The 21287-nt window shown below is 35.1% G+C and overlaps 1 pseudogene; it reads left to right on the forward strand.

Moving 5' to 3' along the window:
* The window catches only part of LOC140852828 (vacuolar cation/proton exchanger 5-like), a 32923-nt pseudogene extending 11960 nt beyond the window's left edge, over positions 1 to 20963 (forward strand).
* Positions 20964 to 21287: the final 324 nt, after the last annotated feature.

A 21287-nucleotide genomic window follows, 5' to 3' on the forward strand; every position in this document is an offset into this window, starting at 1 on the left:
AAATAATCATTGCTAGCAAATTCTCCTCAATTTTTTATAGTATCAAGGAGCTGGGTTCTTTGCAAACAGGGCCTAAGCGATCATATCTATCCTGATTTGGTGACTTGTGAGGCCTCTCAACTCTACCTTCCTTACATTCCTTATTTTCACGAAAAGAATGTTCGACACATGCATATTGGACCATTAATTAAATACTTAATATCATCTATTAAGGCCCTATGAAAACCTATTTAACCTTGCTTCTATGGTTTGTGATTTCCTTTTTCCTATTTTTGATTATGGTGAAGTTTTTTTTTTTTTAACCATTTCAAAGTTCCCGATATCCACAACTTAACATCCGTTGATTGTGGTACTGACATGTTTTATACTTTGTGCCCATCAGGCCGCTTTCTTTTTAGACTCCTCTCACTCTTTTCAGTGGTTTCCTTCTGATGGCTTTTTTGTAGGGATCCACATACTGGATTTGCTGATCTGCTGAATCTTAGGTTACATTTGATACCCCATTATTACCTTCTTGTGATCTGTAAATGCCCACTTATTCGATTGTCCCAAATTTGGTGACTGATGCTTTTATGACTAGAGTTGTCTGGTTTTGTGTTTTATGGTTATCCTGCTGAATCAATTGCCTGTCTAGTTGTTACAGTTCCAAATATTAATCAGATATCTATTAACTTTATGCTTAGGATATGTAGTTTCTTTTTATTATAGTTTCCTATCATTTAGCTGGTTTTTTACTAATTTATTAGATTTTGATATATGATTTTACTATTAAGGTAACATGATGAAACACATGGAACACAATACTATTTTTACATTGTCAAACATGCAACGGAATTGATAATACCAATCTTTGCACTAAAAAGTGGAATGATACGTGTTGTTCAACAGTCACTTTTGGGATCTATATTGTCAAACATGCTGCTGGTACTTGGGTGTGCACTCTTCAGTGGAGGGATTGTTTTTGTCAAAAAGGAGCAGGTTTTTAATAAGGTATTTACTTTCATATCTGGTGGGCATATTGTGACTTTGTGTCGTAAAGGTTACTGAGTGCTATTTTTATGGAGAGGCAGCTGCTGCAGTGAACTCTGGTTAATTAGTTTCGATTTGGTTTACTAGAAGATTTGGGCTCAACCACGAAGCTATGATCATGGTCCATTTATTAGGGTCAAACACATGGACTTGATCAAACTACAACTATTGAGATTGATTTAGAAAAATACTGATCTGATCTAATTCAACACTTGATTAGATTTAATCAATTTCTCTACATGGTCTACATATATTTCTAACCTTAGGTCTAACCCATTAGAAGGACCTAATTCATTCTAACCCTGTGCCCATCATTTTATGTGGTGTCTTAATGATTTTTAATTCTCAAATCTAGATCATTCAAAACTTAATTCATAATTAAGTGTGTGAAACGTGTATTTCAGTCTGTAGAACTATTCTACAAAGATTTTAGGTGAAGTATACCATATAGTTTAACATATGAAAATAAATTTTTATAATATATTTAACAATTAAATATACATAGGTATGATCTAAACTTCATACATACATCTCATGTATCATGACAATCTTTAGATCAATACCGATTACATCATATATAATATGTAATTCAGATCTAAAATAATTTTATATCTGAATTTTTTTCTATTGTAATGAATTATAAATCACTTTAGATCTAATCTAAACATATTTATAATCAAAATAATACATAAAGATCTATTTGTTTTTTTTTCTTCATAAAATCAGATCGCAATGACATCCATACACATCATAAGAGAACCCATCGAATAGACAAAAGAGAGATTAATCTCTTTAATCTCCTATGACCGAATGGTCTGGTGATCTTATCAATTCGAGTACTAGGCTACTAAGATCTAAAATCTAATTTCATATATAATTACATTAACATGCAATTATTGACAAAACTATTTTATGTCATGAACATATCCTTGATCTTATTGATTATGTTCTTCATCTAATTTAATTAGATTTAATGTATCATATACATCATATCAGATATGAAATACATCTTATATTGATTATAAAACATCAATTTCAGATTTGATATTATATAAAAAATTAATTAGATGTAAATATGAATACATAAGGAATAAATTTTTGGTAAAATCTATTTTCGTGCAGTGCTAAATTTCGAAAGAATTCAGATCTAAATATCTATCAAAACGGATTTAATTTAGATCTAAAATAAATTTTACTTTATAAAAGAAATAATAATATTAAAATTTTATTAAAATAAATTTAAAATAAATTTTAATTCATATTGTTATTCCATCAAAAATTCAGCAATAGCAGAATTCTGTTATAGCAGATTTATAACAACCTCAATCAACTATTGATTAGGCACATCTAATCCGATCAAAATCAGATAAAAAATTTTATATAAATAAATTTAAATCAAATTTAATGTCTCACAAAAAAATTTAATTACATCTTATGTAATTAATCTCAAAAAATTTTGTTATGCATGCATATATTTCAGACCTGCTCTGATACCAATTGAAGGGAAAGAAACTATTTCTCCTTGAAAAGCCCATGTTGCACTTAAAACTTTTTTTATTCATCTACATGATTAAGGATCAAATTTTTATCAGATTAGCAGTAGAACCAGAGATCAAATCTTAAATTATCTGATATAAACCTTCGCAGAGATCTGGATATGCAGACCTTCTACTCTGCATGCACGTCAGATGCCGCAGGAAAGCAGGATGAACTCCAATCTAATTGCCTTTGTAACTCAATCAATCAAGAGATGAGATATACTGGTCTGACACCTCACACCAATAGGTGGGATGCCCAAGATGGATCCACATCCAAGGGAAGAGGGGCGGCAACAAGAGGAGAGGGCAAGGGGGAAGAAGGGACCTCTCTCTCTTCTCACACCTCTCTCTCTTTCTCTCTTCTTTCGATCTGATTTATTTTTTATGCATCCATAGGTAGAGATACTTTCTATTTATAGATAATTTTCATGACCCAATAAGTATAGGAGTCCTAACTCAAATCTGATTTGAATCAGTCCAATACTCATGAAAGAAGGATTCCTACAAAAGATAGAATTGCCATCATATATGACAACCAATTTGTACCCACTCCTTCACCCACATGGGATGCCCCAGAGCAAAGCTCCAGATGTTGGTCAGCCCATAATAGAGGAAAATCCCAGTGTAAGTGAGAATATTCATATCTCATCAAAAACAGATCCGATTCGAATACAATTCGAAGCTGGTTCGAAATAACTTCGAAAGACTGTCAATCACAAACACTTTAGGACTTTTGCACCGAGTCTAACTTAAATTTTAAACTCAATTAAGATTAATTAATTCAGATTTAATCTAAAATTAATCAGCACTTAAATTCAATCTTTTATATGCTCCATAGATCATAGATCAGAAACTGTTCATCTTCAGGATCGAACCTGAATCTCATGTGTAGTGCTAGCTAGACATAGTCAACTCTTCAATCTCATTTGGCCTATAACTTAATTCTCAATTAAGCTAGCTTATATGTTCAATCAAGTCAAATACTTTCAAATTGGACATATAAACATAGGCCAATTCCTTTCTACTTTGTTTGATTTATGTGCGTGACTTCATAGGTTCAAATACTAAGCTGGTAGTACAAGAATCAATTTCTGCACTAATCGAGATACTGTCTAGCAATGATTTTCGACATTCAGATAGATCAAATTATTATAAAAAAATATTTCAGAACCCATACACATGGTTACCATATAATTAATCCTTTTGACCCTAAATGCTCTAGGATGGTCTCAGGTTAATTGTCAACCAAGATTACTTTATTTGCATTGTATTTCAACCTTTCAAATCTATCTCATGGATTATCCTGGTCAAGACTTTACTAAATTGAAATACAGTGATACATCAACTTCAATAATCTAGAGGGGTCAATTCCATCTTGATTCACACACAGACTTCGCAAGTACTTGACTGTACCCAGTAGCCTTCCGTCACTGCATTAGAAATTTAAATAGTCCGACACCAAAGCACAGTGAGTTGCTTGCAAGTCATTATGATGATCTCAGGTCTGAAGGATACTTATACCCATATGTTTCGCGAGCAGCTCTTGACAGCAGAACGCTCAGCAGGTGAGTCACTTGTTCAGTGATGATGTACCTCTATATCTTATCTGTATGCCATACCAGTGTCACCATACTTCTTAGTTAAGAAGACAATCAACCCATATGACATACAACGATCTCCACTCGATAAACGTCATCGTCCTATAATGACATATCATTTGGTCGCGAACATGTTTACGAACTATACGATAAATTCTCTCTTTATTGCACACTAGCATAGTTCTAAGGACTTCATCACAGTATAAGAGTTCAAAGAAGATATAACTTTGTGATGAAAAATATCAAAATAACTTTTATTCAATAATCAATAATTCATATACAAGAATGAACTCAATCATCACATGATTGATTTTAGAACACAATTCCCAACACTATTCTCATCCCATTTGATTCACTTTTTGATAAGCTGTAAACTATTTTGGTTTACTGAAGTCATGTAAACCTATAAGGCTATTCTGAATTTTTCATCTAAAAACTTGTAAATGACATATGAAAATCTGAAAATCTGTAAAACCTATAAACCGCCAGCCTAAAACTATGTCCTTTTCTAGTTAAATTTGGTCAACCAACTGCTCTAATCATTAATAGTAATGGGTGGTAATACCTCCCCTTCTATCAAAAAAAAAAAAAAAATGATAAGTCAGCATTCTCTGGCAAATTGATAATTTTGGATGCCCATCGATTTAGTTGGTGGGACTATATGGAGACTTGGTCTGGAAAATGTACTTACTGCTGATCTTAATTCCACTCATATTGGCAAGGATGTAAGGACCTTAAAATGTAATGAAATTACAGTCTAAGAAATTTTTTTATAGATATCCAAAAGCTTTTATATAAATCTAATAAGTTCTATCAAAAACTTATTATACATGTGATTGTGCTTTGGATCTCAAGCTTCTCCATTATATGCAATTGTCATTATCCTTTAATTCTATTTAATTGTCTTTGGAGGCAAGGCAATCTCTTTCTTTTAATGTGAAGTTATAGCTTTTGAGTTTAATAGTGTAGCTGCAATTGCTTTTTCATATATTTTAACTTGTTGTATTTTCCATGATTTGTCCTTTACTCATTTTGCAGACTAATTATTTTGATGATGAGGTGTGTGTAAGCATGCAGCCATGTGATGATGTAATCATCCTAGTGCGATGTCCTACTATAAATAATCATTACTAGCAAATTCTCCTCAATTTTTTATAGTATCAAGGAGCTGGGTTCTTTGCAAACAGGGCCTAAGCGATCATATCTATCCTGATTTGGTGACTTGTGAGGCCTCTCAACTCTTCCTTCCTTACATTCCTTATTTTCACGAAAAGAATGTTCGACACATGCATATTGGACCATTAATTAAATACTTAATATCATCTATTAAGGCCCTATGAAAACCTATTTAACCTTGCTTCTATGGTTTGTGATTTCCTTTTTCCTATTTTTGATTATGGTGAAGTTTTTTTTTTTTAACCATTTCAAAGTTCCCGATATCCACAACTTAACATCCGTTGATTGTGGTACTGACATGTTTTATACTTTGTGCCCATCAGGCCGCTTTCTTTTTAGACTCCTCTCACTCATTTCAGTGGTTTCCTTCTGATGGCTTTTTTGTAGGGATCCACATACTGGATTTGCTGATCTGCTGAATCTTAGGTTACATTTGATACCCCATTATTACCTTCTTGTGATCTGTAAATGCCCACTTATTCGATTGTCCCAAATTTGGTGACTGATGCTTTTATGACTAGAGTTGTCTGGTTTTGTGTTTTATGGTTATCCTGCTGAATCAACTGCCTGTCTAGTTGTTACAGTTCCAAATATTAATCAGATATCTATTAACTTTATGCTTAGGATATGTAGTTTCTTTTTATTATAGTTTCCTATCATTTAGCTGGTTTTTTACTAATTCATTAAATTTTGATATATGATTTTACTATTAAGGTAACATGATGAAACGCATGGAACACAGTACTATTTTTACATTGTCAAACATGCAACGGAATTGATAATACCAATCTTTGCACTAAAAAGTGGAATAATACGTGTTGTTCAACAGTCACTTTCGGGATCTATATTGTCAAACATGCTGCTGGTACTTGGGTGTGCACTCTTCAGTGGAGGGATTGTTTTTGTCAAAAAGCAGGGGCGGCTCAATATATTTGGAGGTCTAATGTGGAGCATGCAGGCGGGATCGAAACCGGGACAGCGGGACGCTGGACGGCCGGAAGTGGAGGCATGGAGGCGGAGGCTGGACCGCGACTGGACTTGGAGGCGGGACCGGGATGCCGGAGACGAGATCGGGACGTCGGGATGTGGTCACTGATGGAGCGTGGAGGGCCTGGAGGCGGGACCGGGACGCTGGAGGCGGAGGCGGAGGCTGGACGGCGATGCCGGATGCGAGCGAGCGGGGGGCCTCCTGGGGGCGGAGGCCTAAGGCAAGGGCTTCGGTGGCCTTACCCTTCAGCTGCCCCTGTCAAAAAGGGGCAGGTTTTTAATAAGGTATTTACTTTCTGTTGCCCAGCTATGCAACCCAAGAGGGGGGGTGAATTGGGTTTCTAAAAATTTTAAGCCCAATTGATTACTTATGAAGAACAAAACAAAGACTTTAAATCAATATTAATTACCTAAAGCAGTATTGCAAGGATATAATAAAGAAATAAGATAAAGCGATAAAGCACACCACAAACACAAGAATTTATAGTGGTTCGGTGCTAACCTTGCACCTACATCCACTCCCCAAGATCCTACTTGGGAATTTCAATCCACTATCCTTTGTATTCAACCCGAATACAAAACGTCGGAAACTCCGACACTAGCTATCCCAAGCTAGATCACTTGTTTTCCGGGTACAAGTAAACCCAAAACACTCCGATTTCAGGTTCGGATCAACCTTTCCTTGTTTTGGAAATCCTCCAAAAACAAGAACAAAAACTCACAAAGAGTTAGAAAATTTTGAGCACAAATTAATACAATAACAGCTCCTTTAAATGAGCGAATATAACAATAAAAGCTTTACTCAAATGAAGAACCCCTTTTTCGGAATTTCTCAAAGTGGATGAACGCTTGAATGCTTGAGAAGAGGTTGATTGTTGATTGAAGATCTCTTGAAAGCTTTGAACGATCTCTAGATCAAGGTTGAAACAATAGGCGTGAAGAATTCTCTCCTTGAAAGATCTTGCTTTTCTCTTTCACAATCTCTCTGGTATATTGTGGATCCTCTCTCTTTTTCTTTTTGGATTTTTCGTTGATCTCAGGCTTTTTCTTGCAAATTTCGGATCCTTTCTTCTATTCTTCTCTCTTTCTCTTCTTTTTTTTCTTTTTGATTTCACGTTTGATCCGCTATTTAATCTGTAATTTCTTTCACCATTTAAAGCATTTTGTAGCATTAGAAGCAAGAGAAAACAATTTAGGTAGATAAAGAGCCGTTAGAGGATTTTTAGGAAGCATAAATGGCAATTAAAACGGACAAAAAAATAGCCGTTGCTGACATTTCCCGTCGCAGGGGTCGACTCATGAGTCGACTCATGCTTCAGGGGTCGACTCATGAGTCAACCTCTGTTGCAAAAACCAGAGAATACTTTTCTGAAAATTCTTGGCTCAAATTAGCAGGGGTCGACTCATGAGGGTCGACTCACAGGGTGTGCCAATCAGCTCATTGTGCCATGAGTTGACTCACGGGTTGACTCATGATTTTCAAACATGCATAACTTTCAAAATACAAGTCCAAAATCAATAAAATTTTTACCATTGGATCACAAATCTTTTGTTCTACCAAATGATACTATCAAATCAGGATTTTAGTGAAATTACGATTTTGCCCTTGAAGAGCATAAGGACTTTTTCATTTTAAAATTATTTGTATCCCTTCAATCTGCTTTGTAATCATCAAAATCAATCTAGGAGCAACAATCTCCCCCTTTTTGATGATGACAAAATATTTGAACAAAAATATTTATGTTAATGCATTAATTTCAAAAAAATCCATTATAGGTGTATATGCTTGAAAAGAGTATGATTCTTTTGGCATGTAATATAAATACAAAAATAGTTTGTCCATTTTCTTAAAGATTTGAAAAGGGTATTAGATCATTTTGAGTTTAAGATATATCAGAGCAAGAGAAGAGAAATAAATTTTGCAATGTATCAGAGCAAGAAAAATAATTTTTTTACAATGTTATCAGAAAAGATTTTACAATGTATCGGAGCAAGAAAATTTTATAATATATCAGAGAAAATTTCACACTGTATTAGAGCAAATGTCAGAGAAAATTTCACACTGTATCAGAGCAAATGTTATAATTTATTAGAGAAACCTTCACACTGTATCAGATTAAATTTTATCATGTATCAGAGCAAGTTAAAAGAAATTTTAGGGTGTATCAGAGTAAAACAAATTTCTTAAGATGTATCAAGGTGAATAAAATTTCAAAAGATGTATCAGAGCAAGTTTGAATTTTGAAATATATCAGAGCATATAAAAAAATACTTATTTGCATTGTACTTATGATTTTGCTTTTGATGGATGGCTTTTTGTTTAAGTTCTGTCTGATACCAAATTTCGATACCAAATTTCTCAAAGTTTTGTTTAATTTCTCCAATATTTGTTTCTCAATAATTTTTTTTAATCTTCCAATTTTTGTTTAATTTCTCAAGTTTGGTTTAATTTCTCAAGTTTGGTTTAATCTTCCAATTCTTGTTTTTGTTTAATTTCTCAAGTTTGGTTTAATTTCTCAAGTTTGGTTTAATCTTCCAATTCTTGTTTTTGTTTAATTTCTCCCCCTTTTTCTCATAATTTAGGGTTTTGTTTTTTTTAATTTCAATTTTTGTTTTTGTTTAATTTCTCCCCTTTTTTGACATCATCAAACATAGTTAACTCTTCCTTTTTCTGAAACATTCTTTAATTTCTTCCCCTTTAGAGTTTTTCACAGATGTTTGCTCCCCCTTAATATAGCAATTATCAACAGCAAACAACAACAAGGAGAAGACAATATTTCCACAAGAAGAAAATATATAACCAAAATATGATCATTACAAAGAGGTAGAAATATAGGTAAAAGATGATTCCATTAATATCATAATTGTTTCAATAAAATTCAACCAGCTAATTGTCAATACATGGCCCCGAGGTATAGATCCTAGAACAAGATACTAACTCCTAGGACCTAGTAAAGATCAAGATAAGTCCATGATCGGAGTCATCAGATATAGGGTGAGGAGATGATGGATCAGAAGTGTGTCCTCTACCCCGTCTGCCTCTGCCATGAGTAGGAGAGCGAGATGAACTGGGTGGCTGAGAATGCTGAGATGCTAGGGACTGAACAGAAAGGGTGAGTCTAATAGAATCAAGTACGTTCAGTGCTCTGAAAATAGATTGAAGTAGAGCAGTGAACTGGGTGGTAGCATGCTCACTCGATCCTCGGATCTCTTTCCTCAGTAGCTCATATCCACCTTCTAGTGCTCCTCTGAGCCTGCCAGCCTCTGCAGTGAGGTCTGTGACCTCAATAGTAGACTCCTATGGCTGGGGATGGGCCAATGCAAGGACTTGCCCTTGCAAGTCAAGAACTCTGCCAGTCAGTCTCCAGACTGTGTCCTCAAGCTGCTGTATCCTGACGGACTGATCTGAAATCATCTGAAATATAGTAGAGATGTGGGGAGTAATGGTCTGATCAGAAGAGGTAGCTCCAGATGCAAAAGAAGTACTACTCCATTGGCTAGACAGCAAAGAAGCCACACGCTGTGAAATATGCTCGATCTGATCGTCAGCCAGTCTGAACTCTGAATGAGGTACTCTGCTCTCTGGCTGATACACTGGTGTGGGCATCCTAGTAAACTCAGAAGGGCCAGCCTCAGTATCAGGAATGAACTGGGTATCTGGTGAAGCTGCCCTGAAATCATGTACAGGAGAAGATGGACCTTCTTCTTCTACTCTGCCTTCAGTTCTGTCTTCAGCTCTTTCCTCAGCTCTCTCCTCAGCTCTTTCTTCAGAGCCCTTGATCCAACCACCAACAGTCTTTGTAATTTCCATTCGGTGCAGGCTGTGTTGGTTGAAAGTGTCCATATGTGAGAGCTTGGTAGCAGCCTCCCCTTCACAACTAACTCCAAACCTCCTAAATACTCTAGTAAGGGCCATACCATAAGGCAAGTGTGCCTTGGATCTGTTCAAAGTTTCTCTCATGGCCTCTATCATAAGTGCAGGGAGGTTTAGGGGGGTCTGAGTGATGACATGAAACATGACACAAATATCTCTGCCAGATAGTAGATCATGCCTACCACTCCTAGGAAAGAAGAGTTTTGTTACAATCTGATGCAGGACCCTCATCTCAATGGATAATAGCTTTGCTTCCAATTTGTTTAAATTTCCTGAAAAAGCTTCTCCTAAGATAATTCTGATCCCTTCTTCTTTAATTGGGAGTTCCATATATGAAAATCCTTCACTAGGCAACTGAAGTATTTCTCCCAATATCCTAGAATCCAAGCATATATCAATTTCCTTTACAGTTGAAGTCACTGACCCGTTTCCATAATTTAGGTTCTGGTAGAACTCTCTAACTAGATCAACATAGGTGACTTCCTTAAGAGAGCAATAAAGTTTCCATCCTTGATTTTTGATCTTGGTAGCAAAAGTAAAGCCTTCTTTCTCAAAGAATCGAAAATCTATGTTTTTCCCGGTTTCTACTTTTCTATCAGAAAGAGGATTTACACTGGGGCTTATGGAGGATTGAGAGGGACATTGAGCAGGTCCTGAAACTGAAGTGGGAACACTGGAAGATTGAGCATGCCTTTTCTTTCGGACAACTTCTTCAGGCTCACGGATTGATTTCCTTCTTTGGGGAAGTTTCATCTTTGGAGCCATATCCAATAAAATAGCAGACAAGAAGACTTGAATTGAGAGGAGGAGGGATCACAAGAGAGTGAAGAAGGATTTTGGTGGAGAAAAGAAGTGGATTTTGAATGAACGTTGAAGTTCTAGGGCACGTTCCACCCGCGCCGAGCAATGCGAGAAAGCACGAGAAATCTCTTTTCCAAGGAGGCGATTTTTGATGGAGAGTAGGAGGGAGAATTGCCTCGAGATAAATCCTTGGTTTTGGAGCAAGAAAGAGTTGGAAAGAACGGCTTTCGGAAGGAAGACGATGAGAAGATGAGTCGTCTCACAAACAGGGTTCCCGTTTAAAAACAATGAGCCCGTGGGAAGTTTGTGAGATTTACAAGTTTGCCATTGAGTCGACTCATGGGGGTCGACTCATGAAGTTCAGAAATTCAGCAAAAATGCAAATAAATTCCAGAAAAATTCGAAATTTTGGGAGAAGGAATTTTGCTCAATGATAAATTTTTAGAGTGATAAATCTGAGCTTTTGAGACCAGGATAGATGTTGAAAATTGAGCTCTAATCAATTCTTTGAAAATTGAGAAATTTTAGGCAAATAGATCTAGAATTCCTAGATTTCTCCTAATTTCACAGAATCTATCCTCACTAAGGGCCTTTATAAAGATATCGGCTAATTGATTTTCAGTGCAAACATATTCAAGAATTACATTTTTGTTTTGAACATGTTCTCTTATAAAATGATGTCTTATTTCAATATGTTTGGATCTTGAGTGTTGTATTGGATTTTTAGATAGATTTATGGCACTTGTATTATCACATTTTATTGGTGTTTCATTAAGTTTGATTCCAAAATCTTCGAGTTGTTGCTTAATCCACAAGATTTGAGCACAACAACTTCCGGCTGTAATGTATTCGGCCTCAGCCGTAGACAGTGCCACCGAATTTTGTTTCTTGCTAAACCATGAGATTAGGTTAACTCCAAAAAATTGGCAAGTTCCACTTGTGCTTTTTCTATCTAATTTACATCCAGCAAAATCAGCATCTGAATATCCTAACAAATTAATTTGTGAGTCCTTAGAGTACCATAACCCTATAGTTTGTATACCATTTAAGTATCTAAGGATTCTTTTAACAGCATTCAAATGAGATTCCTTAGGATTAGATTGATATCTAGCACATAAGCAAACACTAAACATGATATCAGGCCTACTTGCAGTTAAATATAATAATGAGCCAATCATACCTCTATAGTATTTTAAGTCTACGCTTTTACCTTCATCATCCTTGTCAAGCTTACATGAGGGACTCATTGGTGTGCCAATTGGTTTGCAGTTCTCCATTCCAAATCTTTTGAGTAGTTCCTTGGTGTACTTGCTTTGGGTGATGGAGATTCTCTCTTTTGATTGTTTGATTTGGAGTCCGAGGAAGAAGGTGAGTTCTCCCATCATGCTCATCTCGAACTCTCCCTGCATAAGCTTAGCAAAGTCTTGACAAAGGGATTCATTAGTAGACCCAAAAATTATGTCATCAACATAAATTTGTATAATTAGCATATCATTTTGGTTTCTTTTAATAAATAGGGTTGTATCTACATTGCCTCTTGAGAAATCATTATTTAGTAGAAATTTGCTTAGCCTTTCATACCATGCTCTAGGTGCTTGTTTTAGACCATATAAAGCTTTATTTAATCTAAAGACATGATTGGAAAAAGCATGATTTTCAAATCCAGGGGGTTGTTCTACATATACTTCTTCAGAAATATATCCATTTAAAAATGCACTTTTAACATCCATTTGAAATAGTTTGAATTTCATAAAGCAAGCATAAGCAAGTAGAAGTCTAATGGCTTCTAATCTAGCAACAGGTGCAAAGGTTTCATCAAAATCAATTCCTTCTTCTTGATTATATCCCTTAGCAACCAGTCTTGCTTTATTTCTAATTACATTTCCATGCTCATCTAATTTGTTTCTAAAGACCCATTTTGTGCCAATTATTGAATAATCTTTAGGTCTTGTTACTAAGGTCCAAACATTATTTCTTTCAAATTGATTAAGTTCTTCTTGCATAGCATTAATCCAGTTATGATCATTTTCAGCTTCTTCAAAAGTTTTAGGTTCAAGTTGAGATACAAATGCACAATGATTAAGTACATCTCTGAGTGAAGAACGGGTTTTTACCCCATGCATAGGATCACCAATTATTAACTCCTTAGGGTGGTTGTGAACATACCTCCATTCCTTGGGTAGGTCATTTGTACCTTGAGGTTGTTCTTGAATTTCTTCACCTTTCTCATTTTGTTCGTCTTCTTGATCCTTGTCTTCTGGAGTTGCTGAATCTTTCAGAGTGATCTCCTTTATACCTTCTATTAGTGGATCTGCATCATCAACACCCTCATTCTTCCTTGAAGGAAGATCGTTAGATTCATCAAAGACAACATGTATGGACTCCTCAACTACTAAAGTTCTTTTGTTGAACACTCTAAATGTTTTACTAGTGGAGGAGTAACCTAGAAAGATTGCTTCATCTGTTTTTGCATCAAATTTACCAAGTTTTTCTTTGCCATTATTTAATACAAAACATCGGCAACCAAAAACATGAAAATATGCAATATTTGGTTTTCTTCCTTTCCAAAGTTCATAGGGGGTTTTCTTTAAAAATTGTCTAATTAAAGCACGATTTAAAATGTAACATGCTGTGTTAATAGCTTCTGCCCAAAAATATCTTGGAAGGTTGCTTTCACAAAGCATGGTACGGGCCATTTCTTCTAAGGTTCTGTTTTTCCATTCAACTATCCCATTCTGTTGGGGTGTCCTAGGAGCAGAGAAGTTATGGCCAATTCCATTTTCATCACAAAAATTTTCAAAGTCATGATTTTCAAATTCTGTTCCATGATCACTTCTAATATTTTGAATTGAAAACCCTTTTTCATTAGTGACTTTTCGATGAAATTTCGTGAAAATTTGAAAAGTTTCATTTTTGTGAGCTAAAAAGAAAATCCAAGTAAAACGAGAATAATCATCTATAATTACAAAGCCATATCGTTTTCCTCCTAGACTGGTGGTTCTTGTTGGTCCAAATAAATCCATATGTAAGAGCTCTAAAGGTCTAGAAGTTGAAACAGTGTTTTTGTGTTTAAATGATACTCTAGTTTGTTTACCTAATTGGCATGCATCACAAATTCTATCCTTTTCAAAATTCAATTTTGGCAAACTGAGAACTAAATCCTTTTTAATTAATTTTGAGAGAGAATGCATGCTAATGTGTGCAAGTCTACGATGCCACATCCAACTAGTCTCATTTATTTTAGCATTTAAGGAAACTAGGCATTGCATGTCTAATTTAGTTAAATCATTCAAGTCTACCATATAAACATTGCCATGCCTATGTCCTATAAATTTAATGCCATCGTTAATAGGACTCGTCACAATGCAAACAGATGATTCAAAACTTACTTTATATCCTTTATCACAGAATTGACTAATGCTAAGTAAGTTATGCTTTAAACCTTTAACTAATAAAACATTCTCAATGTATTTGGAGGGAGTAATACCAATGTTACCTATCCCGATGATCTTTCCTTTGCCATTATCTCCAAAGGTGACCATCCCTCCATCCTTAGCATCAAGCGTGATGAATTGTGATTCATCACCAGTCATGTGTCTCGAGCATCCGCTGTCAAGATACCATTTCCTGTTTTCTTCTTGGGATGCTAGACACACCTGCAAGCAAAGGTCACGTTTCTGTCTTAGGTACCCAAGCTTTCTTGGGTCCTTTCAGGTTAGTCAGAATGGTTCCTTTTGGAACCCATATTTTCTTTGTGTTTGCATATTTGTTAATAAGACATGTGTATGATTTATGTCCTATTCTTCCACATTTAAAATAAGTAATATTTGTAGACTTGTTACTTGAATAATTTACATAAATATCTTTCAGAAATTTTTGTTTCTTCAGGGGTTTATAACCAAGTCCAGCCTTATCATATATAGCTTTCTGATTTTCAAGGATCATATTTAGTTTGTTTGAACTTAAGGTGAACTTATCTACTATAGATTTCAGCTTGTTCATTTCATCCTTTAAGTTTTGATTTTCTTGAATCAAGGTGAATTTTTCAATTGAAAGATTTTCAGCTTGTTTCACTAAGGACTGATTTTCCAATTTCAGCTCTTTGTTTTTCTTCCCTAGTTTCTTTAATTCATCAATTGAATCATAGAATGCTTCATGCAATTCTTCAAAAGTAAATTCACTAGTAGATTCAGAAGTTACCTCATTTTCGTGTGCCATTAGGCACAGGTTGGCTTGTTCTGTTGAGGTTTCCTCGTCGGAGCTTGAGTCATCACTCGCACTCCAGGTCGCCATCATTGTCTTCTTTTTGAACTTCTTTGGACCTTTCTTCAATTGTGGACATTCGGATCTGAAATGTCCTGGCTTCTTGCACTCGTAGCATATAGGGGGTTGATCTTTCTCCTTTTCTTTGCTTTGATCCCCTTTTGTGAATTTCTTTCTCATCCCCTGTTTCCTTTTTCTTAGAAACTTTTTAAATTTTCGGGTGATGAGAGCTATCTCTTCATCCTGATCTTCATCTTCAGAGTCATCCGTTTCATAATCAGGCGAAGTTGTGGATTTGAGGGCAATGATTCTTTTCTTTTTGACTTCATCCTCTTGATGTTGCTTCATGCTAAGTTCATGAGTCATCAAGGATCCAAGAAGCTCTTCTAGAGGTAGAGTGTTCAAGTCCTTTGCTTCTTGGATGGCAGTCACCTTGGCTTCTCAAGTTCTTGGCAGTGACCTGAGAATCTTCCTTACAAGTTCACTGTTAGTATAAGATTTGCCAAGACTCTTTAAACCATTGATTATATCAGTAAAACGAGTAAACATAGCAGTTATGGACTCATCATGCTCTATTTTGAACAATTCATATTTATGTACAAGCATGTTTATTTTAGACTCTTTTACTTGATTTGTTCCCTCATGGGTTACTTATAACCTATTCCATATTTCTTTAGCAGATGCACAAGTAGAAATGCGATTAAATTCACTAGCATCTAGTGCACAATAAAGAACATTCATGGCTTTGGCATTTAATTGTGCCAATTTCTTGTCAACCTCATCCCATTCTTTCTCGGATTTGGTTGACTCCTCACCATCTATAATCTTGGTGGGTGTGTGAGGACCATTCACTATGATACTCCACATATCATAGTCGAGTGCTTGAATGAAAATCTTCATCCGAGCTTTCCAATAGGTGTAATTAGACCCATTGAAAAGTGGAGGTCGGTTTGTTGATTGCCCCTCGGCTAGAGAAGTTCCAACATGGGTTGCCATAGATCTTTGGCTCTTTGATTGTTAGATCAAAGAAGGGCTAGAGCACCGGCTCTGATACCACTTGTTGTCCAGCTATGCAACCCAAGAGGGGGGGTGAATTGGGTTTCTAAAAATTTTAAGCCCAACTGATTACTTATGAAGAACAAAACAAAGACTTTAAATCAATATTAATTATCTAAAGCAGTATTGCAAGGATATAATAAAGAAATAAGATAAAGCGATAAAGCACACCACAAACACAAGAATTTATAGTGGTTCGGTGCTAACCTTGCACCTACATCCACTACCCAAGATCCTACTTGGGAATTTCAATCCACTATCCTTTGTATTCAACCCGAATACAAAATGTCGGAAACTCCGACACTAGCTATCCCAAGCTAGATCACTTGTTTCTCGGGTACAAGTAAACCCAAAACACTCCGATTTCAGGTTCGGATCAACCTTTCCTTGTTTTGGAAATCCTCCAAAAATAAGAACAAAAACTCACAAAGAGTTAGAAAATTTTGAGCACAAATTAATACAATAACAGCTCCTTTAAATGAGCGAATATAACAATAAAAGCTTTACTCAAATGAAGAACCCCTTTTTCGGAATTTCTCAAAGTGGATGAACGCTTGAATGCTTGAGAAGAGGTTGATTGTTGATTGAAGATCTCTTGAAAGCTTTGAACGATCTCTAGATCAAGGTTGAAACAATAGGCGTGAAGAATTCTCTCCTTGAAAGATCTTGCTTTTCTCTTTCACAATCTCTCTGGTATATTGTGGATCCTCTCTCTTTTTTTTTTTTGATTTTTCGTTGATCTCAGGCTTTTTCTTGCAAATTTCGGATCCTTTCTTCTATTCTTCTCTCTTTCTCTTCTTTTTTTTCTTTTTGATTTCACGTTTGATCCGCTATTTAATCTGCAATTTCTTTCACCATTTAAAGCATTTTGTAGCATTAGAAGCAAGAGAAAACAATTTAGGTAGATAAAGAGCCGTTAGAGGATTTTTAGGAAGCATAAATGGTAATTAAAACGGGCAAAAAAATAGCCGTTGCTGACATTTCCCGTCGCAGGGGTCGACTCATGAGTCGACTCATGCTTTAGGGGTCGACTCATGAGTCGACCTCTGTTGCAAAAACCAGAGAATACTTTTCTGGAAATTCTTGGCTCAAATTAGCAGGGGTCGACTCATGAGGGTCGACTCACAGGGTGTGCCAATCAGCTCATTGTGCCATGAGTTGACTCACGGGTTGACTCATGATTTTCAAACATGCATAACTTTCAAAATACAAGTCCAAAATCAATGAAATTTTCACCATTGGATCACAAATCTTTTGTTCTACCAAATGATACTATCAAATCAGGATTTTAGTGAAATTACGATTTTGTCCTTGAAGAGCATAAGGACTTTTTCATTTTAAAATTATTTGTATCCCTTCAATCTGCTTTGTAATCATCAAAATCAATCTAGGAGCAACACTTTCATATCTGGTGGGCATATTGTGACTTTGTGTCGTAAAGGTTACTGAGTGCTATTTTTATGGAGAGGCAGCTGCTGTAGTGAACTCTGGATTGCTTTTACTGGCGGTCATGGGCTTAGCGTTTCCTGCTGTGCTCCACCACACCATACTAAAGTACAATATGGCATGTCGGAATTAGTCCTTTCAGGATTTTTTTTGGTGATAGATATTATGAAAAAATTAATTAATTTTTTTATTAATCAATTTATTTATATATATTTTTTTATTTTTCAAGATACATAAATTATTTTTCTATGAATAGTATTTATCAATGAAATGAGAAAAAAATTTTATCTATGTAGAACGTGGCTGAATCATTTTTTTATCAGCTAGTAAAGTAGATATTTAATTTTATTTTTAAGATGTTCCATCTTTATTTTCAATACTTGCATCATTCAATGCCTAATAATTCAATTGTTCATTTTTTATATCTAAAAAATATAAAAAATATTATAAAAAATATAAATAAATTTTAATAATTTATTCAAAAAAATAATAATACAAAAGAACATAAATAATATACTTTGAAATTATTTTTTATATATAAAAAAATATAAAAAAATTATTTTTTTAAATATTATATAAAAAATATTTATTTAAAAAATATAAATTTTTAACCTACAAAGAATGAATGCTCAAAATTGAGCAGCTGCATCGTACTCGTGGCGTGTGCTGCCTATCTCTTATTCTAGTTAAAAAATAGAAATATGTATGACCCAATTCACGAGGTTGGTCCTTATACATTATTGCAAACATTTAAGTGTAAATCACATGCTGGATTCTTATCGCATTTAATATATAGCTTTGTAGGATAAAGAATTCCATTTATGTGGATAGTTTTATAATGTTGATCGGACTGTTAAAATGAAGGTTAAATTGTAAATTGTCATTTATTGATGTTCTGGTGATTCTTTTTCTTAAACTACTTGATTTTACATGTTGGCTAATTTTTTATCCTTATAGCTTTCTTACTTTAGATAATTTCTTAATGAGTTGGACAGTGATAACCTTCTTTATAGTGGAAATGAATGTTATCATACAGTACCAGCCTGTTGACCAATCTGACATCTGGGCCAATAGTAGAACTAGCAAATTCTTATCCATTTACAGCCATTGAGGAGGGGGAAAACACTTGTCCATAGTTTTCCTTTTTATCTCTCTTTTAGGTTATAAAGGTAACTTAGATGATGAGGAAGTCGCTGAGATTTCTCAATGGGAGGCGATCATCTGTCTTGCAATTTTGACCGCTTGGATTTCACTCCTCTTTGAATACTTAGTTGATGCCTTACAGGTAATTTATCTGGAAATTATGATGTTATCTTTCTCGTTCATCCTTTTTTTTTTGGTTTTTGGTCTCATTTATTGTCATATCGAGTGTTCAGCTTTATAGTTCTTGTCTAATGACTAAATGAAACAACTATTTATACGGAGATACTTAGGGATTGCTTAATAGTCAAGGACATCATCAGATAACATCCACAAACTATATTCCATGCCACTCTTTTTTTTAGTGAACTGTTCAACAAAATAAATGTGCAGCAAATTCAAATGGATTTCTTTTATTTCTATTTATTAGAAATATGTATGCAATGCACTAGCCATGGTTAAATGATTTTAGTTTCATATATGACAAGAGTACCATTTTCTTAAATTCCTCGAGTTGCCCTTATTTATTTCTTTCTTGCCAATATAATCTGTCTTTCTATCATTGTTTCATTTATAATCCCTTTAGTTTGTGTTTGAATTTCACAGGAAGCTTCAATTGCATGGAGAATTCCTGTTTCTTTTAAAAGTGTTGTTTTGCTCCCAATCGTGGAGAATGCTACTGAACATGCAAGTGCCATTATATTTGCCATGAAGGATAAACTCGTTAGTTTCTTAACTCTAAATTTTCCTTCGCAGTCATACAAAATTGATTTTTTTCTTTTTAATTTCCTTAAGCAGGATATTCCCCCTGGAGTTGCAATAGGATACACAAATATCCATGTTTGGGGTAACCGTACCAGTACAACTTCTTGTACCTTTGTCACCACTAAAGTTATTTTGTATAATATCTAAGAGTTGTTAAAAAATGTACCAAGATGTAGCTAAGTGTAAAGAATGCACCTTTTTATAGAGTTGTATGCTTGGAACAATGGTTACTCCAAAATTCAATAGATTCTGCTTCGAGCTTTGTTGATAGTTGTTGATGATATTCTCTCATCTGCATAGTCTATGTGCCTAACGCCTTTTGCTATAGCGTTGATCCCATTCTGCATGGTAATAGGGTGGACTATGGGACAGCCAATGGACTTAAATTTTCAAGTTTTCGAGACAGCAACTCTCTTTATTACACTATTAGTTGTAGCCTTCATGTTGCAGGTACTCATGCAAATTAGGACAAAGTATTATTTTCTTCTAGAAATTGAGAATTATTTCATGGAAATTGAAATGATAGCTTTTCTTTTGTACAGAAACATAAATGATATTTGTATTTCATTTATATATGAGTTATATATCTCTCTCTCTTCTTTAAGGTGATAATGATATTTTTATCTCTCTCTCTCTCTCTTCTTTTTTTTTAATAACAGTTGTTTATTCTTTTGTTTAAAAATAATTGGTGATGCTTTAGAGCATCGCAAAGGGCAGAGCTTTTAACGGTGCTTTCGTAATAACCCATCCAGATGAGGGAAAATAAATAAATAAATCTCATGCATTGAGCGCGTGAGGTGGAAGAAGAGGACTCCCAAAGGAGTTCTTCTTCTCTTCAATTTCGATTGAAAAAGAGAGTCTAGGATGGATGAAAATCTAGCAAAGATCTAAGATCTCCCATCTATAAATCCCCCCTCCCATCCTCTTCAGTGCATCACCCAAATCCCCAGTCAATTGTCGGTGAAATCATGGGTTACAAGGGTTTTTTTTGTCAATTAATTTCTGACGAGCCACCACTGATTCACCATCAGAGTTGAGGTATTGATCTGCTCTTTTCCTACCTCCTCTCTTTTGCGAACCACATGAGACTTTTGATGGCTAGATTTAGACATCGGCTGTTGAATTTCAAAGGGATCCGGATTTTCCTTGTTTGCTCTTTTTCCTTCCCCGTCGGAGCAACTATCGTCGCCAGATGACCTTGATTGCCGAGGGTCCGAGGCTGTCAAAGGTCCACCACCATCAGAAGCTGTCACTTGTTGGGGGCCACAGCTAGGGAGGTGGCTAGCCTAAGCCATCATCCCCTTCCCTTGTTCCAATGAGCAAGAAAGAAGAAAACCAAAAAAGAAAGGAGAAAAAGAAAAAAAAGAAAAGAAAAGAAAGAAAATAAAAAAAAATTCTCTCTCCTTTGTCTACTATCTCTCTCTACTTTCTCTCTCAACTAGTTTCTTTCCCTATTTTGTCTCTTTACTTTCTTTCTCTAGAATTTTCTCTCTTCATGGATTTATCTCTTTAAAAATCCTATGGCTCAGATAGTGGTCCAGATGTCTAAAGATACTTGGATTGATCAGTTAGTCTTGGTATGGGTTTTGAATTTACAGTGTTAGGGTCGTTTAA

Source organism: Elaeis guineensis, chromosome 12 (genome assembly GCF_000442705.2).
Source record: "Elaeis guineensis isolate ETL-2024a chromosome 12, EG11, whole genome shotgun sequence".
NCBI lineage: Eukaryota > Viridiplantae > Streptophyta > Magnoliopsida > Arecales > Arecaceae > Elaeis > Elaeis guineensis.